Here is a 17,253-nt window from a genome sequence, read left to right on the forward strand (position 1 = left end):
CACCAGACTTTGATGAGAACTTGAGTTGTTTGAGGGCATGAGGGTGTCTAGATTGGCTAACATGGAGTTCTGTTGTGTCTGTGTGACAAACAGTTTCCTCTGACATACTCAAGGGACCTTAGGTGATGTTCAGGATTAGTTGTCCATAAAGCTTCAACCAGGAGCCATATGCACAGATGGAGGCCTCACATGCAGCTCAGAATCCCAGAGAACGAGAAAAATTGCCTTGATGATACAAACATCTTGAAATAAGTCCTGGGTTATTAAGGAAGGCAGATCATCAACCTCAGAAGAAAATCCTTTTCTTTTTCAGTACCCTTCTTCTGAGTGCGCCAATGCTGTTTTCATAGCATTCTGCCTGAAGAAGAGAATCCTATTTCTGACGGTAAGTTACGTGACTCTCTTTATCTCTTGTGGGGAGAGGCAGTGGCTAAGAAATGTGGCTCAAACATGCTATGGGTTAATTAAAATGCTGTGACTAGACAGATCCTGATAAAATAGACTTTTCAATACAGGCGAAAAGCAATTAAATACGTGTGTGGAGGGGTGGGGGGGGGGAATAAGAGCTTCTGGCTCATTACAAGCTAACTATGTCAGCAAAGGCCATGAAATTGTAGCCCTTCTCTAAGAAGGTATATTTCTAATAAAATGAAGGCAACAGCCACAATAGTTTTATTTTTATTTTATTTTATTGTAAAGGTGATGGACGAAGGGGTGACAGTTGCATAAGTAACCTAATGAGTTCATTTCTTTTTGAACAATGTTACGAGTCCTCCCTCATTTGCTCCCATTTTCCATCCCCCTGACTCTCCTCCACATGCCATTTCTTTTCTTGCCATTGAGTTGGTTCATCCTTTGTCCCTTTTTTGTCTTATTTTGTTTTGCTTTTTGTTTTTGTTTTGTTTTGTTTTTGGTCAGTCGTGGGGCTTGATCTCTGGGTCTGGGCACTGTCCCTGAGCTCTTCAGCTCAAGGCAAGCACTTTACCACTTAAACCATAGTACCACATCTGGTTTTCTGATGGTTTATTGGAGATAAGAGTCTCATGGACTTTCCTGCTCAGGCTCGCTCTGAACCACGATCTTCAGTTCTCAGCCTCCTGAGTAGCTAGGATTACAGGCGTGAGCCACCAGCACCCGGCCATTCTTTGTCCACTTTCTCACCATTTTGTTATTCCCTTTCTCTTCCCCAAATCAGATACACATATATACAAGACACAGGGTATCAGGATCAAAAACAGTGACAAAAGGGGATAAACCAAAAGAGAAAAAAAATGAAAGAAAAAAGAAATAACTTCACTTAGTACATTAAAAAAAAAACACCTCATTTCCATATCTTGGAGTTTGCTTTGATTAGCAATCCCACTTCTGGCATTTACCCAAATGATCACAAAAAAGGCCACACTAAAGCTACCAGCACCACCACGATAGCTTTAATAATGCGTGTGTCTTGCTTTATTCAAGGGAAAAAAAAACTTCGAAAGTAGTTTTTGTTGGGCATTAAGCTCATCCAGTCTGGGTTCCCTATCTGAGAAGGGAACAAAATCATCAATTGCATCTCTGAAGCAGAATCATCAGGTAGAATATAGCACACTTTAGTTAAACTCAGAGTTCAAACAGTGGAGAGAGACGATACAATATATATTCATGTAAGTATGTATCTTGCAAAACTGTACTAAACATTCAGTGTTTGTAAAATCTGACATGTGGCTTAGCTGGATGCCCTGTGTTTTTTATTTTATTTTTGACAAATCTGGGAATTTTGCTCTTGAGGAGAGGTTCCAAGAACGTGAGAAGAACCCAAAAGTGAAGCTTCATTAATTTCACAATGAATCTGTCCCTGAGCAGGTACATCTAATTGCTGCATTTCACAGCTGCAGAAATCGGGGCCATGCTTAGCCTACAGTGTTAGACACAGAGGGAAATCACGCATTTAAAAGAATTTGGACTTACTGCAAAATCTTACAGGCTTGGGCAAAAGGTGAATGAACAAGATATGAGATAGAATGAAAGGAATTAGAAATAATCTACCCAAATAAAAGAAACTTATAGTTATGATTTTTATGAACCCCCTTGCCCCTCAAAAAAATACAGCATCTCAAAATTGAGAGAAACTTTACAACTTGACTAATCCAGCTAGGCTCTAATAGCTGAACCTCTTCAGTGACTTCCTCACAAGTGAGCATTAGTTATATTGTAACAGGTTTTAACCTTGGCTCCAAATACAAGTCTGTGTGCAAAGAAATCTTTTTTTCCTCTTTTTGTTTTTTTTTTTTTTTTTTTGACTCTGAGGTGCAGGCCTCTTGGGCTTGCAAAAAAATTCTTCATCACCATTACCAAAGCCCTTTCCTCTCTCTTGGGGTCACTTCAGGGGTCAGAAGCTTTAAGGGGTGAATGCTCCTTCAATCTGTCACACTTGCTCTTAATTTCCCAATTTCTCCAGCTATCGGTGGTCCCTGCAAAAGTGATGTTCTTTTCCTCTGTGCCCCACATAGAACACGATGGTAAGCCTAGAGACTTTCCACTTGGGACCCCGCCTTGCCTGACCTACCTTCTAGCCCTGAGCTCACCCTGATGTGGCCATTGTAACCCAAGGAAGCCTTTTGGCATCCCTAGATTTGGGGCACTGCTTACCTGGCTGCTGCTTGCATTGTCTCACCATTGCCCTCGGTCCCGTGAGGTGAGGGGTGACAGTGTGGAGCCATCACAGACACTGATATACTAAATTTTTGATATGGCAAATAATGCCTACCTCTGAAAAACTGTCATGTTGGGAATCTCAACTCTAGCCCCAGGAGCACCCTGTTCCCTCATGGATCAATTCAGGTTTTTAAAGCTGAACCTCTATGAGGTTTCCCCATGGACTCAGTTCAACCCTCAGGAGCACCGAGTATTCAATATAAATGCGATGAAGAACTTTAACCCAAAGTACTGCACAGAAAATGCTGCCGATGCCTGGAAGGGTGTTCAGACAGGACACCCAGTACCAGAAGGGAACAAAGGTCTTGGTGAGCTATTGATGTCTAATGGAAGTCATAGGGGTGCCATGAGGAATAAATAATATGAGCTAGTCCATCTTTTAAACACTTGTCCTTCGAAGACCCGAAGCTCCTTGACTTATCATTTCTGGCCAAACAGTGCCATTGTTCTCAGGCTGGTGCTCAATGACTCAAGTTTAAGTCCTTTCATAAATAGTCATCTCTCTCTCTTTTTTTTTAAAGAAAAAGTCACTCTTCCCATTCTTGTTCTTTAATTCCAGACATGCTCATAAAAATACTCAAATGCCTATGTGTAAAAATCCTGTTCAATTGCTTCCATCACCAAAGATTATTTGACAAATGGAAATGAGCTATTGAGAAAGAACAGACCATTGATTCGGATACAAGGAAGGATTTGTTGACTCACTTTCCACTGCTTCAGGCTTCCGGTCTGTGCCAATCTCTCTCTTCTTTCTAGGACCTTTCTCTTGACTTTCTTCAGTATGCTAATGGCAACTACTTCATCAGTTTACAGTGGCATCTCTTCTAGTTCCTGGAGTCAGGGCCTGATGTTCTTTCTGTATCCCCGCCAGCCCCCATAATGTGTCTGTCCACCTGTTAGGGATTGTCTGCCATGTCTCCAAATTTATTGCTGATGCCGAGACACTGAATTGCTAGGCCATGTATTGACTTTTTTATATAACACTTAGCCCCTAGGAAGAGTGCAAAAATATGCAATGATACCAGTGAATAACATATGTGACAAAACACGGGGGACAATCCGGGACAGTTTTGTGCTCATAGAAAGCAAGGTAAAGAGGGCTGGGAAGGTGGCTCAGTGGTAGAGCGCTTGCCTTGCATGCATGAGGCCCTGGGTTGGATTCCTCAGCACCACATAAGCAAAAAAGAAAAAAGCCGGAAGTGGCGCTGTGGCTCAAGTGGTAGAGCGCTAGCCTTGAGCTGAAGAGCTGAGGGACAGCACCCAGGCTCAGAGTTCAGGCTCCACGACCGGACCTCCCCCCCCCCCAAAAAAAAAGAAAAAGAAAAGAAAGCAAGGTAAAGAATAGGCATGAGCTATAGCTAAGATATGGAACCAACCCAGATGCCCCTCAGTAGATGAATGGATCAAGAAAATGTGGTATATATACACAACGGAATTCTATGCCTCCATCAGAAAGAATGACATTGCCCCATTTGTTAGGAAATGGAAAAGCTTGGAAAAAATATTAAGTGAAGTAAGCCAAGCCCAAAGAAACATAGGTCTCATGATTTCCCTTATTTGCAATATCTAGTATATGTTATGAGTCAAGCAGAAAAGGTCAGATAATGTGATGTTAGGAAAATGAACCCTTAGATATGTATTTAAATGTTTTTTTTCTTTCATGCATTTGTTTCTAACACATTTATAAGATTATTTTTTTGTTGCTTTGTATGTCCCTCCCCCACAGTATAACCCCTGCTTTCACTATATTTGATGTCGGTATAATTTGTGGAGAAGGGGAAAAACAAGTCGTTTAAGGATACAGGTGGACCCATTGCAACAATGAGAAGTACAAGTTGTCATGTCGAAAATGAACTGTACAACTTTGGTGGGGGGGGGAGGATTGGATGGGGGGGTTGGGGGAGGCTGGGAAGGGATGTGAAGGGTAAACAAAGGAGGAGGCTACAATGCTTGATAAGAAATGTACTCATTATCTTGCCCATGTAATTGTAACTCCTCTGTACAGTATGTTCACAAAAAAATAAAATAAAATAAAATAAAATCATTTATTAGAAAAAAAAGAATAGGCATGAGCTTTGGGATTCTTCTCTTTTTTAAAATATTTTTATTGTAAAAATAGTGTGCAGAGGGGTTACAGTTACATGAGTAAGATAATGAGTACATTTCCTATCAAACGTTATCTCCTTCTTTGTTTTTCCCCTACCATCCCTTTCCTACCCACTCCCCAACTCCTCCCTTCCTCCCCCCCCCCCAAGTTGTAAAGTTGGTTTTCAACATAGTGTCTTGAACATCTCATTGCTATAATGGGTCAACCTGTATCCTATTTAAGGGCATATGACCATATTGCTTTATAAGAATTGTAGGTACTTATTTATGCTTTCCTATTGTATCTTAATGTTTAGTTAATCTATAGATACTAGCATTTTCTTATGATAATCTTTTTTCCCATAGTTCATAACAATTTCTATACTGCTGTCTTTATTTTTACCTTTGACAAACTTTATCTTCTAACTACCAAAAAACTCAACTCTTCAAGAAAGAAAAGGTCACTTGTGTCCCCATCTTAGGGTTCATTTTGCTTAACATCATCTTTCATGGTTTTCTCTTATTTGTAATTAACATATCCTTGGGCTTCTGTGAGAAGACTTCTATCCTAGGAATCCCATACATAAAGGTTAGAATCAGAAAACTGGTAATAGAGCAATAAAACCTTCGAGAAACAGAGCATCAATCTCCACTTTGATACCCATTCATTGACACAGACCTGCACCTGCTTAAGCCCCCTTGGACTGGAATTTCTGTGGTGACAGAAGGACCTCTAGTAATGAGACTGTGGTAGAAAGTTAACAAAGAAGGGCTGGAGATGTTGGTCAGTGGTTAAAGCATTTGTCTAACAAGTGGGAGGACTGGGCTTTAAACCACAACTTAAAAAAAAAAAAAAGGATGAAAAAAGGTTTTCAAAGAATAGCTCATAGATGGCCATAGAAACCTGAACAGAGATAGATGAGACTGGGGAATATGGCTGAGTTTGCTCCTGAGCCTCCCCAGATCCCTTTCTGTGATGTGTGCACAAGACAGTGCAAAGGCTATTCTACATGGCCACAGATGAGCAGAGTGATACAAGGATCCCAGCATGCTGCATAAACTAGCACTCTCCCGAAGACCCCTAGCAAGAAATCTGCTTCTCGATTTAAAAGGTAGAATAAGGCCAGGATTGCCAAGAGGGTACATATGGGCTCTAAACTTTCCAATTCTTCCCCAACCACACCCAGAAAATGAACTTTAGGAGGTAAATTTTACTTGGTATAATTGGATATTTTTGCCTTGCTTATCTAACTATCACCAGTGGCCATGTTAAAAATAACCGAAAAAAAATGAGTGGTTTTAAAACGTTTAAAAATATATCGTGTATAAATTCCAGTTAGGCAAATATCCCTCCTTTTTAATTTCCTTGGATGTTTTGTTTTTGTAAAATGCAAATTAAACCTATTTCAGGTAGGCTCTGAATTGCTGTTATTCAGTCCTGTTGGGGGCTTTTACTCTTGGCTGTGCTATTAAAAAGATCCACAGTGAACGGGTCTGTGGGGGTGACTGTCATTTAGCCCTATGTTTTCATAAATGGAAGCAGCCAGGCAAAGGGCACAGCTGTCACTATTTCCCAAACATGTATCAGGGGTGGGTGCTACTTGAGTGTGAGCCAATGTGGCAGGCAAGTTGCTTCACATGGCAGGTCGAAAATCTTATTAGCAACCATTTGAACTGTTCAAGCAAGTTCAATGCTTTGACTGTATGTATAAAAATAGACTTGAGTTCACTCATCCAACCCTTACCCTGGGTGTTTATCCATTTGCAAAAGTAACCTGTGATGTGTCCCCTGTCCCCTAATATTTAAAATGGTCAGTGATCAAAAGAAGATTGGAGCAGACCAGATAAAATGAAAGATGCACCTGGACCAGAAATCTGAAAAGGTTTGTTTAATCTTCCTCCCCGGAGTCATCTTCACATTACAGGTTCCAATTGGAATGGAAACGCCAGGTTGCTTGGAGAGAGGTTATTCTTGTCATGTGTCTTGGCCAATTGGAAATTGGCAGCATTCATGCTCTCTTGAGATCTTCATCTTGCCAAGCTTTTAGGACATTCCCCAAGACCTAGTGGGCAGGCCAATTGGACGGACAGCATTTCTCAAAGCACACAAACTTTTCATCATACAGTCCAGACTTTCTAGAACTGAGTTGTTAAAAAAAAAACAATGGAGTTTTACTGTGGCCTGCTCAGATCCTTTTGAATGTCACCAGCATGATCTCCCTTAAAGAGTAAGAAAAACAAACAAATAAATAAATAATACAAATTCCCTCTAAGATATAACTAATTAAGAGAGACACTTAAATTTAGAAGAGAAACAAAACACAGAGAAAGCCTCTTTTTACAGATTAACCAACAAATTCAATTGTGGGCCTTATAAGAACTTAACCTTTTATTCAGGATCGCTTGTAACATCATTAACTCTATCTGAAGAAATATATTTATCCTGGGCACAGAGGAGAAAAGGTCAAGAAGTAGATTCCAAAACTTTTGAAGAGAAAGATATATCTCTAAATTACTGGGTGAATTCAACCTTTTGGGAAAACATTTTGTATTCATTAAAACCCTTTTTTTTTTTTTTTGGTTTTAACTCAGGAAGGGCAGAACTTGCTAAATTCTGGTCTGGGAACTGCTGGGGTGGAAAAGCGTAAATGCCCACCTCACTAGAATTCTTCTTGAATGATGGTTAAAAAGCACCTTTGCAAAGTCTGTGATGGGGTTATTAGATAAATTAGACTAATTATGATTTAACTAATGCAATTTTGTAAATTAAAAGTATCAAACACAAATCCAATCTCAGCTGTTTGGAAGAGTTTGTCACCAAAAAACTTCACTTATCCCCACATAACATAATTAGGCCATTATCAAGTAATGACTAAGTGATGATTTTAGCAGCCAAAGCAAAAGGGCAGATGTCTTAAACTCCCAGAAAAGTCACTCACTCACAGACAGGTCACAATAAACCCAAGAGAGCACAACTTGCCCAATTTTATCTCACTTTCTGGTCAGCAAAAACTTTTGACCAGATGGTCTCTAGACCCACAATTGATGCACCCATTAAGCACAGGAGGTGCAAAACTCAGGGCCCACAGTACTTGCAAGAATGTGTGAAAATGTTCTTATTTATTTTAAAAATAGAAGGATTTTAAAAAACTGCTTAGGTCAAAGAAAATGTTTGACTATATCTATTGATGGGATCATCTTAAAATCAAGGCAATCATCCAATACAATTCTTATAATTTTCCTCTTTCTTGTTTTACAATTTTTATTATTTGAAGGAAGGGGCCCACAGTAACAGAAGCATTCAGGATCCCTACATCCATTTTGTGGTTCCGTCTTAGTCTTTTCTCCATAGAAATACAGTGGCAAGAGCCAGCTAAACATAGGCAAAAAGATAGAAGAAAGGAAAAAGGGATGGAAGAGAGGTACAGCATGTGGTACATTCATGAAACTGAAAAGGTATTATAGAGGCAAGAACTATATGTATTTAGGTAGTGTAAAGGCTGTAATGTCAAAAGCTTTACATTCATCACTTTTGTGATGGTTTATCTTGATTATCAACTTAATTGGACTAGAAGACACCTAGGAGTTTATTAAAGCAGTAAGTGCATCTATGAGGGCATTTCCAAAATGACTAGATTATGAAGGCTCTGACTCTATTTGATCCATACATAGATTCAAGACTGGAAAGGCTAACAATATATGTCCCTGTCGTGTAACTTTTTGCCCCATTAATTACTAGTACAAGCTATACTCACACCTCAGCCACAGGCGTACTACTTGTTCATCTCTGTCAATTCTTCCTGTCTCAGGTGCTCAGTTCACACAGAGGTGTTGGTTAGGTACTACAGCATTGGTCTCAGCCAGTCATGGCTTTTTTTTTCACTCATCAGCACAATAACATTTGAGAAAGTTCTTGTCCTTTTCTGAACCTCAGGTGTCTTATGTGTGCTGGAGAGATATCTACCCATATTCCGGTCTCATGAGAATAAGAAGCAGGAAATGTGCATTACCTGGCCAAATCCCATGACTGCTCCATGGATTCATGGTAAAGAAATAACATTTTGAACACCTTTAACATTACTTCTACTGATTTTGCTGGAATTTACCCCCTAAATATATAGTTAATTCATTTTTTCCCACCCAACTTCTAAATCAAACCATTGCTACACTGGGCAAATGCAGTCATAATATTCAAGATGCCTACATAAAAATGAAACTAAGTGAACTGAGGGGATAATTGGGGAGGGGAGAGATGGAGGAGAATGAACAAAGAGATGACAATGATCGAGAGGCACTGTACTCATGGACCAGCATATTGAACTGAAATCCCTTTGTACAACTATTTAAAGATCGTTTTTAATGTGAAAAAGACACTGCTATATTAGAGTGAAGGGGAATAGAGCTAGACAGCTGTATTGCAATCCCAGGGACAGTGTGCTCTCTCCTACCCCAAAAGGAAATGAAAAGATGGAGAGTGGTGGGTTTGTAATTGATGGAAGCTTTAATAAGGGAAGGGGAGGAGAAGAGTTGGAAGCCCATGGAAGTGGCCACACTGGGCCCTTGCTAAGATGCCTGCAGAAGCAAACTGTCCTCAGTGTGTTGGTACAAGTCGCCCCAGCAAGATAGGCATTCTGTGAGTCATGGCGGGGGGGAGTGATGCACATCCTTAGTAGTTCAGAGAAGATTATTATTTTTTTAATCATGCTACCCAGATGATGCCTGATGTATAATTGTTTAATCCTGGAATTTCCCACGTACTACTTTCGGATTACAGTTGACTACAGAAGTAACTGCATCCATGGAAAGCCAAACGGCAGGTTAGAAGAGACCACTGTGCTTTCAAGGGGAAGAGGACAGTGATGGAAACAAATGGCCTAATGTATCGAAGTGGGTCTGATGCACTAAGAAAGGACACCTCTCAGCTCCGTTGGCCTTACGTGTTCCCATCTCTATTGAAGCAGATAGTATCTGTACCCATTATAATACGCAAATGGAATAATGTGATTTTTTTTAATCAGGCCTTGTAAGTCACATATTAGTTAATTTTAAACTCTTCTGCTTAATGTATGAAATTATGGCAAATTTATTCATTTTAGAAAATGTTCTACAGTTATTTTGTGCCCATTTGAACCTTTAAATTAAGCCAATTAAGTCCTATTTTCACTAGTATTTCTTTCATAGTCAGATGATTGAGTTTTATCCATTTTTCCCCTAATAGCCAAGTCATCCACCTACCTATTGCATTGAAATCATCCTTTTCTCCTTCCTTCTAGCTTTAGCCTCTCCTGTGGTCTTTGCCACATGCTAGTAATTATCTCTCCCCAAAATACAAATGAGAGATCATCATCATCATCATCATCATCATCATCATCATCATCATTTTTTTACTTTCACAAGTTCATAAATCATCTTTTCCTCTCACGTACATTTTCCTTATATCTAGCTCATAAATGGATTGGATTTACTCTGGTTATTTCCATAAGGATTCTCCTCCTTATTTCGATAATACAGGATTTATACTCGGAAAACCAGCTCAGTGCTTCCCTGAGCATTTACTTCATTGGCTAGAAGGACCTCTGGATTCTTTCTTTGTTCAACATCTAACCACATGCATACATGTTAATCTCACTTACCATGTTGCGTCTCTGTCTAATACAGAGTTGCAGGACATACAGACGGTCTACCAAACAGTAGTGGCTCCATCAGGATAAGCCATTTATTTTCCCATGTCATTTGTTTTCCCACATCATCTAATTCCACTTGGCTTTCACCTTTAGCTGTCAGTTCCTTTAATTCCTTTCTTTCACCTTTGTCCTTATTTACTTTCATACATGCTCACATCTGACCTTCTTCTTAGTTGCTTTTATTTCTGTGGACCAACTTCCTGTAGGTCTTCCTCTCTCTATATCATATTTGGGCTGATTTCTATCAGTCTAGAATAATCTTCACCCTAACCACCACTGTTTTCATCTTCAACTTTCCTCTGAAAACCCATTTATCCTGGGAGCCTCATTATGTTAATATTCCTCCCAGATTTATTCTCCTGGTCAAATCAAAGATTCAGCACTTGAAGAGAAAGATGTTGTCTGTTTCCATTTCTTCTGAAGCTCCATGTCTGGCCCCAAAATATCTTTCATTGAAATAATATTCTTTAACTCAGTGTCAGAGCCTATTTCCCCAGCCATCACCAGATCTGCCAAGTCAGCTTCAATTATGCCTCTCAGTATTTTTTCCAAGTTTTCTAGAAGTTCTACAGTGAAAAGCACCTCTCCCCCCAGAATGTGAAATAGAAAGAGAGATATTTCTTATAATAAAAGGATAAGAAAATCCATTGCACACATTGTATGGGTCATTTTGTGCTAGCAGCAAAAGGGCTGACTATTCTTATGATATAGAAATGAAAAGATAGGCGATTTAATAAGAAGTTCTGAAGCCTCACTGGCCTTATCTCTCATCTCTTTCATTTTCAGAGATATTTTGAAGGGAGTTAATGCAATAGCAACAACCTGTCATTGGCTGGGTTCTCTACAAGTGCAAGTTATCCAAAAGTTGCTGTTGTTGACTTTTTAAGATGAATGATTCCACAGATGGTTTAGTGTGTTAATATATATGTAAATCCAAGGGATAGTTTTCATATATTAGAAACTATATCTATTTATAAATAAATAACAGATTGTTTTTACCCTAATTATCATTCCATATGCATCTATAAAGAACTTTTCTATAGTACTTTGTTCTTATGAAAACTTTGGAGAAAAGGAGCCAATTATGTGAGACTCCATTTAGTTGTGATTGCCTAAAACAGACAAACTGTTGAGGTTTTATAGGGTCACACTAAAGAAAGAAAAATACGTACGACCTAATTCCAGATATCTTGTAACTTATGAACTACTAGACATAAAATCATTGCATCTCCAGGGCAGCAAAGAACCTGAAGTAGAAACAAGTCAATAATGAAGAACAAAAATAAAAACTTTCATTCCTAAATAAGCTTTTTTTTTTAACTTTCCCCCATATTTATATCTTTAGAGTTGGTATACACATGATCAGAATCATCCCGGTGGATTTCCTAATTGAATTATACTTAAAGCACATTATTTACCAGAAAATAGCAGGACTTGATTTTTTTTAATTTAAATAATTCAGTTATTTATTTACAAGAACAAAAGTCACGTCACACATTCGCTGTCTTCTGGGACCATTTGAATGGCTGATTACACTGCATCACTCTAAGGCATCACACATTCGTGCTGCAGTCCACATTAGGGTGGACTAGAAATAAGAAATAAATGGTGCTGGGAATCCCTGTTGCACTGATGCAGGTAAAGTGAGTCCATCATGTGGCCCTATACCAAACACTAAGAAGGAGAAAGCCTGTCACTCAACTAGAAGACACAGGCACCTACAATAAAGGAAATGCACTGCTGCAAGGACGTTCTACATAGTAGATTATGTGCTTATAATTCTGTTCTAGAAATTGAGAAATTTTCTTTCTTTCTTGTTTTTGGTTCAAGTGTTGGGAATTGGATTTGGGGCCTGGGACCTGGACCCTTTCCCGATCTTTTATGCTCAAGGATAGCATTCTAGCGCTTAAGCCACAGTTCCAAATTCTGGCGTTTTGGTGGGTAATTGGAGATAAGGGTCTTACTTGCCCAGGCTGACTTTGAACTGAGATCCTCAGATCTCAGCCTCTTGAGTAGCTAGGATTATAGGTATGAGCCAACAGGGCGCAGCTTAGAAATAGAGAATTCTTGTCTCGTATATTATTAAGAACATTATATTCTAGTATTTTATGTGTTTTTTTTTTCTTTCTTTTCATTCTCTTTCACCCAATCTTAAGAATTTTTCAAAGGCAGTACCACAGTGAAGTCCATCTTATAGAAAAAGCAGTTGAATCATTTCCTATGTTGTCTATTGTAACAGAAATATAATGACAAATCTGTTTCCAGTGCAACACATATTTTTAGATACAAATGAAGTTATTTTTTTCATGTAAAATATCCATGGCTTCTTTGTATCTTCCTCCTGTCCATACCTGCCCAGCAATTGTTCAATGAAAATGTAATCATATTCTACAAACTAGCTTGGCATTCTTTCAAATCTTACCTACAAAAAGCTTACAGTTTAGAGAAGAAATAAAGATGTACACAAAAGACTATAGTGAAATCGGTGTGGGGTTGCTACGTACAAGTTGTTTTTTTGTTTTGAATGTGGTCATTGGTATAGAAAAAGGGAAAGACTTAGGGGCAAAAAAAAGACATGGCAAATGGTCCTTCAGGGTGGATGAGAGCAAAGGGAGGTAAGAAAAGAGAAACCATAGGTCATTCATTTCCATAGTAAGGAAAGAAAAGCGTGGCAAGAAAACCATGAACCCACGTGGGCGATGTGGCTGGCTCCCAGTCTTTGCATTCTGTGAAAGAGAAGACAAGGTGATGAGGTTGGGAAATAGACAAGTTGAACGCTCGCCATACTGGCTGCTCCTTCCTAAACAACTTCCCCCTTTTTCCAGATTATGCTTACACCTCTCCAAACGTTGAAAATGTGTCTGGAGCTAAATGCTTGGACTTCTTCCCTTTTCTAAGTGCATTCGCATTGTTTATGCTCTTCTTCACCCTTAAGTTTCAGTGTTCCGATGACTCCTAAACTCTTGTCTCCAATGTACACCTGGACTCCAACTTGTACAGACAATTGCACACTTCTCATCTGTACTTAAAAGCCTAACAGGTATGATTTTTATCAGTGTGGGCTGTGCGAACTAAATGTCATAGGATATTTGAGTGGTTTATAAGAACAAACTTATCTCTCACAATTCTCAAGTTTAAGTTCAAGACACCAGCAAATTCAGTGTAGCACACTTAGTCTCAACGGTGTCTTCCCACTGTATTCTCAGGTAGAAGAGACAAGGGACTCTCACGAGAGTTTCTTTTATGAGAGCATCAAGCAGCTCCATGAAGGCTGTACCCTCAGGACCTCAACTACCTAACAAAGGCCCAATCTCCCCCAACATCTTATCAGAGGTTAGAATTTCACTGTGTGCATTTTAGAGGAAACACGGACATTCATTTCATAGCAAATATTAAAACTGAGTTTCTGGTATTTTTCAGCCAACCTTCTAACCTTTCCTCCAGCCTTCCTCATAGGAGTTTTACTTCCACAGAACTCAGACCAAAAATCTTGGAGTCATCCTTGATTCCTCTTTCTTTCACACCCTCAAACAAGTCTTAAAAGATCCTGTTGGAATGAGAAAAGCGTGGCTGAAATCAGGAAAGCGACTCCATTCATAATAGCCCCACAAAAAAAAAAAATACCTAGGAATTAACATAACCAAAGAAGTGAAGGACCTCTATGATGAAAACTTTAAAAATCTGAAAAAGGAAATCAAGACATAACTTAGAAAGTGGAAAAAAACTCCCATGCTCCTGGATTGGAAGGATCAACATCGTGAAAATGGCAATACTTCCCAAAGCTATCTACAAATTCAGTGCAATACCTATCAATATTCCAACCCCATTCTTCAAGGAAATAGAAGAGGTAATCCAAAAATTCATACGGAACAATAAAAGACCCCAAAAGCAAAAATGATCCTTAACAGAAAAAACAGTGCTGGAGGAATACCAATACCAAATTTCAAACTCTACTACAAAGCCATAATAATCAAAACAGCTTGTTACTGGCACAAGAACAGACCTCAGGACCAATGGAATAGAATTGAAAACCCAGAAATGAACCCAGAGACCTATAGCCATCTAATCTTCAATTTGGGAGATGAAAAAAAAATAGAATGGAAGAAAGACAGCCTCTTCAGTAAATGGTGCTGGTAAAATTGGTTAATCACTTGTGGAAAACTAAATCTAGATCCTTATATATCACCCTGTATCAGAATCAACTCCAAATGGATCAAAGACCTCGGAATCAAAGCAGACACCCTGATAACATTACAGGAAAGAATAGGAGAAAACCCTAGGTCTCCTTGGCACAGGTCAAAATTTTCTTAATAGAGACCCAGAAACAACAAATCAAAGAAAGGTTGGACAAATGGGATTGCATGAAGTTGCAGAGCTTCTGCATGGCAAAGGACAAAGCTAGCAAGATCAATAGAAAGCCCACGATTGGGAGAAGATCTTCACTAGCCATACAATGGACACGAGTCTCATATCTAAAATAGGCCTGGAACTCAAAAAATTAAATCCTCCAACAACAAATCCTCAAAGAAACAACTGCCCAATAAATAAGTGGGCTAAAGACTTAAAGAGACACCTTTCTGTCAGACATCTTGACGAAGCCGCAGCAGTCTCTCCTGCTCTCCAGGTTTTGTGATGCCGCCCAAAGATAACAAGAAGAAAGATGCCAGGAAGTCAGCCAAGAAAGACAAGGACCCAGTAAACAAGTCTGGGGGCAAGGCCAAAAAGAAGAAGTGGTCCAAAGGCAAAGTTCAGGACAAGCTCAACAACCTGGTCCTGTTTGACAAAGCCACGTATGACAAACTCTGTAAGGAAGTTCCAAACTATAAGCTCATAACCCCTGCTGTGGTTTCTGAGAGGCTGCAGATTCGTGGCTCTCTGGCCAGGGCAGTCCTTCAGGAGCTGCTTCGTAAAGGACTTATCAAGTTAGTCTCAAAGCACAGAGCTCAAATAATTTACACTAGAAATACTAAAGGTGGAGATGCCCTGCTGCTGCTCAAGATGCATGAACAGATCCAATCAGCTGTACTTTCTTACAACAAATGAAAAATAAGAGACTTAAAGAGAAACTTCTCTGAAGAGGAAAGAAGGATGGCCAATAGGCACATGAAGAAATGCTCAACCTCCCTAGCAATAAAAGAAATGCAAATCAAAACAACATTGAGATACCACCTCACCACAGTTAGAATGGCTATAATCAAGAACTCTAATAACAACAGATGCTGGAGGGGATGTGGACAGAAGGAAATCTTACTGTATTGTTGGTGGGAGTGTAAACTTGTCCAACCACTGTGGAAAGCAGTATGGAGGTTCCTCAAAAGACTCCACATAGAGCTCCCCTATGACCCAGCATTCCCACTTTTGGGCATTTATCCAAATGATCACAAACAAGACCGTATTAAAGCTACCAGCACAACTATGTTTATTGCAGCATTATTTACCATAGCTAAGATATGGAACCAACCCAGATGCTCCTCAGTAGATGAATGGAAACTGTGGTATATATACACAGTGGAATTCTATACCTCCATCAGAAAAATGACATTGCCCCATTTGTTAGGAAATGGAAAGTCTTGGGGAAAAAATTATATTAAGTGAAGTATGCCAGGCCCAAAGAAAAATAGGTCCCATGGTTTCCCTTATTTGCAATAACTAGTGTGTGTCTGAGACAAGCAGAAAAGGTCAGATAAGTTGATGTTAGGGAAATGAACCCTAAGATAAGGACTTAAATGGTTTTTCTTTCTTGCTATTGTTTCTAACATATTTATAAGATGATTTCTTTGTTGCTTTATATGACCCTCCCCCACGGTATAACCCCTGTTTTCACTGTACTTGATGTTGGTATAATTTGTGGAGGGGAAGGAAAAAAAAGCAAATTGTTTAAATAAGGATACAGGTGGACCCATTGCAACAATGAGATGGGGCGGGGGAGGCAGGGATGGGAAGGGGAAACAAAGGAGGAGGCAACAATGCTTGATAAGAAATGTACTCATTACCTTGCTCATGTAATTGTAACCCCTCTGTATGGTATTTTCACAAAAAAACTATTGAAATGATTTTTTTAAAGATCCTATTGGATTTACATTGAAAATACAACCAAAATATGACCCTTTCTCATCACCCTTGCTGCTACGGCTCTGGACTGAGCCAACACCTCCGCAATCAGCCTCTTAGCTTCTCTCATTGACCTCTTGCTGGAGTGAGGCAATGCAGGTTATGTATTTGTTCTACTCAAAATACTAAAAGAGCATCCATCTTATTCATAGCAAAGTCTTAAGCCGTCCATTCAGTTTCAGCCAAGGAGGACCATTTTGTTCCCAGCAGCTCCCACCTCAGGACCTTTGTATTTATCATTCACTCTTCCCTACAGGCAGGAAATACCCAGGCAAGCACTTTTTCTTACACATGGCATTTCTCATTGGGACCTTCCAGAGCCATTGTGTCTAGAACTGTCTTCTACTCCCCTTCTGATTCTTAAGCATCCCTTTCATTGATTTACTTTTCCCCTTAAACTTTATCTCTGTCTATCATAAGCATATTATATATTTATCTTCTTTGCTCTCTACATCCTTTATTATGTAAGTTTCAGGAGGACAGAGATGTTTCTTGACTTTATTCACTCCATGTCTCTAGCATCTAAGCCAAAGTCTCCTATGTTAAAGGATTGAAATAAATTCCTGATGGTTGTTTGAGTAGAAGAGACCTAAGTTGCAGGCAATTAAGAACCTTGAACTGGTGGGGCCTTGCCTAAGAGTAATTAAAAAGAATAATGAGAAATCAAATTCTACAC

The 17,253-nt window shown here is 39.3% G+C and overlaps 1 pseudogene; it reads left to right on the top strand.

Annotated features, from left to right (window-relative positions):
- The first annotated feature begins 15,098 nt into the window (after positions 1-15,098).
- On the top strand, positions 15,099-15,472 carry LOC122109826 (annotated as a pseudogene).
- Positions 15,473-17,253: the final 1,781 nt, after the last annotated feature.

The sequence above is a fragment of the Dipodomys spectabilis genome, unplaced genomic scaffold, assembly GCF_019054845.1.
Source record: "Dipodomys spectabilis isolate Male_0828 unplaced genomic scaffold, ASM1905484v1 ptg000002l, whole genome shotgun sequence".
Taxonomy (NCBI): Eukaryota; Metazoa; Chordata; class Mammalia; order Rodentia; family Heteromyidae; genus Dipodomys; species Dipodomys spectabilis.